Source organism: Phaethon aethereus (assembly GCF_964289735.1).
Source record: "Phaethon aethereus genome assembly, chromosome: 5".
NCBI lineage: Eukaryota > Metazoa > Chordata > Aves > Phaethontiformes > Phaethontidae > Phaethon > Phaethon aethereus.
In genome coordinates, this window is record NC_138579.1 from 16,946,228 (window position 1) to 16,953,218 (window position 6,991).

Here is a 6,991-nt window from a genome sequence, read left to right on the forward strand (position 1 = left end):
GCCGCCAGGCCTCATGATTTAAGCTTCTGACAACTGTTTTAAGTTGCTCTACATGCTGAATCTTGTTTAACTTAAAAAATCAAATTCTACAAATTAAGTACATAAATACAAATCATGCATTTGTACTGGATTTCTTAATAGTAAGGTAGCTGAGACAGAAAAAGAGCAATTTGTGCATATGCTTGTGTATATTTTTTACATTTTTGCATTTATGGTAGTTTTGTGGTATTGTTTGTATATAGTTTGCTAGTGTAAAGAATATAATCTCATGAAATAGAAACCACTGTTGAAGGGAATTGACTATTTCGACTTGAGTTATTTTGCTTAAAGTTCTTGTCCCCTCAGTATGTCTTTGAGAATTATTTTTGGCCATAATTTATATGGCACCAAAAGTGTATATTTTAGCTTATTAAAATGCTGAAAGGCCTGAGTGCGAATAGGTTGTCATGATAAATATGTTTAATGGAAAAAACACAAATTTGTAACAATACATAAATAAATATCTTAATTTGTTCCTTGAGTTGATTTTCTCTACCTATGAATATAACAAATATAGAAGAGTCTCCCAAAATAACAGAGTTAACTATTAAAGCTTTTTACCTACATGGCTCTACAGCTGTACCTCAAAAATTTAAAAAAGTTTTATACTGGGGGAAAAAAAAAAGAAAGCTTTAAAATTATACAGAGGTCAAAAGCTAGGAAATAAATTAACCTGGCTGATACAGCTTTAACTGACCTCTGCTGTGCATCAACAAGTGCTCTTTAACTGTATGACCATATACTGTGCCTCCCATAGGCCTGTTAGCACACTTAGTCACTGAGTATGTATTTCTGACCTCCACATTCAGTGGAGCTTTTAAAGCTTTACAAGCTTCCAAACCCTGTGAAGAATGCAAAATAATTATTTCTTTTCAGGATGCTTGTATGATGCCCACCTCACAGGCATTTAGTTGCAAGCATCTGAAAAGAGATCTTGGAAGGCTGAGTACTGGCTAGTACTGAATACTGGTGGCAGTGCCAGATCCCTGAATAATGAGAGACACATGACAGTTGTAAATAATTTTCTACTGTGTTTTGTAATGTTCTTACAGCTTAGGGGGAAAAAAAAGTTGCTGTATAATGCGTGGGTAACTGTTCTGTCAAACGGTAACCCTTCATTTAAGAAGAAAGCTGACTCCTGCCTTGTGCAGCTCTTCGTCCTCCCCCTTTTTTTAAGCAAGACCTCATGTGGATTAACTTCCAATTTCAGGATTTTTATTTAAAAGCTCTTAGGTTTTTTTTCTTTATTTAAGGAAGTTCTGTATAAGCAGAATGAGAGAGTGAAATGGTGGTGGGTTTTTTTCTTTGCAAGCAAGGTGGACAAGTTTCTAAGCAGCTTTTCTAAACATTGCTCATAAAAGTGATCAAGGATGCTGTCCACAAATGTGGACTACAGAGAATAAATAGGGAACAGCTTGGAATTAGTCATTGGTCATCCCAGGAAAGTATGAAAAAATAGAAGAATTTATTTCACTTGCTCCCAATGCTCTCTTTCGTAGTTCAAAAAGTGATAAAGTTCTGAACTCCCCGGATTTGCAGTCTGTGCTTCCCTGGATTTTTGAAAGTCATCTGTCACTTGTAAGAAAACAATTATATAAAAACTACTAGTAAGTGTTTGTGGTTCTCTGAATCTAGATCTGCTGTAATTCAAGCTTGTATCCACATGGCCAGAATAGCAGGCTTCATTTTGCTCAGATGAGCCCCAGGAAGATGATGCAGGATGGCACAAGCTGGAATCGCAACCCAAGGAAAGTGTCAAGGAAGTTCTATTTCTCTTCGCCATACTGAGGCGTACCCAGGATACTCCTGATGTCTCCAGGTTAGTCCCAAGAGCAGAAGACACTAAGGCTCCACAGCCTGTGACACTCCAGCTAACTGAGAATTTATGGAAAGCCACCAGTATGACATACCAACCTGGAGCAACGTTAGCTGGTGTCCTTGACCTCTATTCCTAACTAAGGATGACCAAGGCTCAAGTGTTCTTTTTTAATTTCTTTTTTCTTTCCTGCTTAGTGATTTTTGTCAACAGCCTTTCAAATGTGATATTAAGTGATGTTTGTTTTTCTGCCAATTCATATTTCCAGCAAATAGTGTTTTAAGCCATCTGGTATTATCACAGATTATAAAAGAGGTCGTAAAGCTGCCTTTTTGTGGCACATAAAGTGAGGTTTCAAAGCTGTTTTGTTCTGAAGTGGAGTGATTAGATGAAAGCGGAATTTGTTGAAGGGCAACAATGAAGTATTTACCCTCACAGGTAAGGAGACAGTTCAAGCTCTGTAGAAGTTTGTCATGAGGGCTTATGAGATGGTAGTGTAATTCTGTTCTCAGGCTCTCATTTGTGTACCTAATTATTTGCTGTTGTTGATTTCATTCTGTACTAAGAGCATGAGTGTTAATTTTGGCTCTTGCAGGCCAAGAGTGGAAGGAAGCCTCTGGGGAGGAGGAGAGGTGTACCTGTATAGGCAGGAGGAAAGTTACTTCAGGTTTGGGGATACGGACTACCGGTGCCTCAGCACAGAACTCAATAAAGTGGGGCTCGGTCCATGGTAGCTCATGGGCACAAAGGTAAAATCAGTAACAGCTGTCTCAATTGGAAAGCTTTAACTTTCATTAACTTTCATCTTTAAGACTTTAATGCTTGGCAGTTGTTTGGTACTGAAGATTTTCTGGTGGCTCCAACAACTCCGTGAACCTCACGGCACTTTTTCCCTTTCTTCCCTTCACCTCTTCAGTCTGTTCAGTTTGGGAACGCGACCTGCTGTGTGTTTACACAGTGTGTGTAACGCTCCCATCTGGGGGAACCTTATGGCTGTTTGTAAGTGAAAGCGTTGTGAGTTTGAGGCCATTCGACAGTACTGCACTGTTTGTTGTAACACTGGCAGGTCTTGGCCACATGGCAGGTCAAGAGATTGGAAAAGGTGCAGGCAGGGTGTGAGAGTGTTGATAAGACCATAGCATGGGTATTGCCAGGTGTTACGTTTTGCTACGACCAGTTTTGTACTGATCCATTGCAGCTGATGGAAAGCCGGGAGCAGGTGGACCTGGCAGAGAGAGGGAGATACATGTGGGTGTAGGTGTGTGTGACAGACGTGGGCGCAAACACTTGGCACTGTGGGTGGAAAGGTAATAGAAAAGCAAAGTACGACATGGGAGGATGGAAATAGTAGTGCTTAATTGTATAAGCAGGTTTTTTTATACAGATACAAGTTTTTAGGAAATACAATTCCTGGTATCATTTATCTCTTTAGTAATGTTTTATAGATGTGAAATGTTTCTTGGAATTATTCAATATAATAAAATGCTTCAACGTAATTATGGCGTGTCCCTGTGTACTCAGTGCCAGGAGCATCTTTTAGGGCACTAAAGGTACTTACTCTGAGCATGAGGCTTTCAGTGATGCTCTTGAGTTCTGTTTTCTCTTGGCCTTTCGGAGCTGTTTAGTACCTTGTTGTAATGGTATTTGCTCTTTTTGTTCTTTTCTGTGTCACTTCTGCCCCCGAGTGCTTACTCCTCAGAACAGTCAACGGGCCAAACTCAGCAGATGTAAATGAGGAGGGAGCAATTATACCCATTCCCCTGCAGGCAAACCCTCTTACCTGATAGCTGAATTTCATTCACACCAGCCAAAAGTATGGTCCCAGAGCACGGCGTTCTGTTTTTACTGTTCTTCTTTCCGAAGAGCTGTAACTTAATACCATGTAGCCTCTTTTTTCCTTTTCCTGACCAGAGGTGATGCCCCCCCCCCCCCGGTAAATTTGTTAATACAATGGAGTTAGACAACTTGTTCAAAAAGAAAAATGACCTCCAAGTTTGAGAAGATCTGATGACATGGGACTGTAAACTGGGCCCTGTCTCTTCGCAATATGCCATGGACACTGCAGAAATGACAGGAGGCAATTACAAAGGAGCATGTCCCACTGCATTAACCATTAATGCCTCTGCATCATTGCCCCGAGCCTCTCGTATCATTTAATGCAATGATCCACACTGACGTTAAGAGAGAAGGTTTTCAAATGCAATTTTCATCATAACCATCTTGCCTTGTGGTCCTCAGCCTGAATTTTTACTGATGCTGTTTCCTATTAAGTATGAAGCCCCAAAATAGTTTTTAACAGATATTTGTGAAGATGCAGAAAAGGCCAGTAAGGATGAAGACTAAAGATGGGCAATGTTTTTATTTCTGCCACACCTGAGCTTTGCTGGTGAGTGCTTTTGTGTCTGAATTACTTGATCAATACTGCTGCCCTGGGGGCAATCACTTGAATTTAAACTTGCCATGGGAACAGAAGAAAGAAAGAGTGGAGTTTTCAGATTAACGTTGAAGACTTGAAAAACGTTTGGGGCGGGGTGTTTTTGTTGTTGTTTTTTAACTCCACATTTTAGGAGTAGCTATCCAAACAGGTCCACTCGAGCCCTCTGTGCTGCTGACTAATAGCTCTTAATACTTGTTGCTTTTGCAAAACTCATCTCTGCAGCTATGTTAATATAAGGGAAAGGACAGTAAAGTGAGTTCACCTGCCTGAGCAGAGGCTGCAGAGCTGAGGAGGAAGCTGCGGGGGTAAGCATCCAGCCCTCCTGAGGAAGGACAGAAGTGTTTGTTTCCAAAACACAGACAGTGCCTTTCCCTGTGGGTAGGAAAACGGGGAAAAAAAAAGCTCGCTGAGCTTCCCTGTGTGTCGGTGCAGGGACGGAGGAGCACATGGCTTGCTTCCCCTCTCTAGCTAGAATCACCCCCTTTGCTTTTCCAAGGGGATATTGTTTCAGCCAGTTTGTGATGCGAGTCAGGGAAGGTCTAAATGGTCAGAGAAAGCTAAGCAAAACAGTGGCTTGGTACACCTTGTTTTTACTGTAAAATCCCAGTTGAAGGAACATTTTCTCCTGGTTTTGTCCCGTTCTTGTTCTAAAAAAATATAAAAATCTGTTCTCCTCCTGCATTTTGTTTGACTGCTGCATTGCATAGGAAAATAAACACCCCGGGCTCAGCCTGCTGCAGCGTGCTGTGAGGCTGGGGCTCCGACCCAGCCCCGCTGTCCCGGGGAGGCAGGTGGCCCTGCCTTCTCCTCTGTTCTCTGCGGCTGAAAAAACCTCTAGAACCGCATTGCAGAACGGAAAAAAATGAAACTGTGTCCCTGCTTATTTATAGCAAGGGTAAAGTGAGAGTTTGAGGAGATCTGAGAGAGAAGAATCCTTTAAATTCTTTACTCTTGGAAAATTGAAGGACCTGCTTAGAGTAAGGCAAAGAACTGGGAACGTTTTGACAGTTTTGTTAGTCTCCAGGGGAACTTCCATGTGACTGAGCCCGCTTGCTGTGCTGAAAGCTGCTTCCTTCTTCAGAGCGCTTTTCTGTTTAAGCTCAAGTCCACTGTGTTAGGTTCCAAACAGCAAGAATTTACATTTCTCAGACATGTCAAAATCCTGGATTTATCTACAACGTGTTTCCATAAATATCATCTGTCACTATAATGCAGAAATGTTTGAAATGTATTTTCAGAATAGCTCTTGCTTACATAAAAACTGGCAACTAATACTGCCTTCTATAAATCATACTTCACAGAATCACACAGAATCACAGAATCATTAAGGTTGGAAAGGACCTTCGAGATCACCAAGTCCAACCGTTGACCCAACACCATCATGTCTCCTAAACCATGTCCCGAAGTGCCACATCCACATGTTTTTTGAATATTTCCAGTGACGGTGACTCTACCACGTCCCTGGGCAGCCTGTTCCAATGCTTGACCACTCTCTTGGTGAAGAAATTTTTCCTAATATCCAATCTAAACCTCCCCAGGCGCAACTGGAGGCCATTTCCTCTCGTTCTATCACTAGTTGCTTGAGAGAAGAGACCAACACCCACCTCACCACAACCCCCTTCCAGGTAGTTGTAGAGAGCGATAAGGTCTCCCCTCAGCCTCCTCTTCTCCAGACTGAACAACCCCAGTTCCCTCAGCCGCTCCTCATAAGACTTGTGCTCCAGACCCCTCACCAGCTTCGTTGCCCTTCTCTGGACACGCTCCAGCACCTCAACATCCTTCTTGTAGTGAGGGGCCCAAAACTGAACACAGGATTCGAGGTGCAGCCTCACCAGTGCCGAGTTCAGGGGCACGATCACTTCCTTACTCCTGCTGGCCACACTATTTCTGATACAGGCCAGGATGCTGTTGGCCTTCTTGGCCACCTGGACACACTGCCAGCTCATGTTCAGCTGGCTGTCAACCAGCACCCCAACTGGTTCACCCCAAACTTCATCCTATGCATCAGTTGGGGGATAGAAACTATCTGTGTAGAGGCCAGCTCATAAGCTCTGCTGGTTCGGGACACGGAAGGTACTGGATAATCACCATCAAGACCTATGGTTGATGCTAAGGGCAATTTTAGGTGTTATCATAATACTTCTAGCTCGGCAAATTTACCTTTTTCCATAGATTGTAATTGTGACTATAATAGTAATATTCGAGGAAGTCAAGATATATGTAAAAGAGCAATAGACATTGCGTTTTCTGTACCGATTGAAGGAAGTGTTTTATAAGGCTTAGCAATAATTTCCCCAAATTTTCTCATTTTCAGAGGGAAAGTTTCTAGTTGTTCATAATGAAATGCTGGGGTTAAGCCTTCAGAAGAAACCTATCATACTGTCAGGAAATACTAACAAGAAAGTGGCTGCTACAGAAGAAAACTGTCGTAGTATTAGCCATAGTCATTCGCAGAGACCAGGGAAAGTCACAGCAAATTAAGCAGTGCTGTGTTCCAAGCCATCCACAAACTGAAGTGATGCATCTCAATATAAACAAGGCCGCATTAATCACCAATAATACACTAGCTCTTCCTTCAACAGAGAAAATGATTAAAGGCTTATTTAGAAAATACATATATATCTACATGGCCTCTCAAAGAACAGTGATAATTGCTTTGTGTTGCAATTTTGAAAATAGTTATATGCATTTAGAATCAA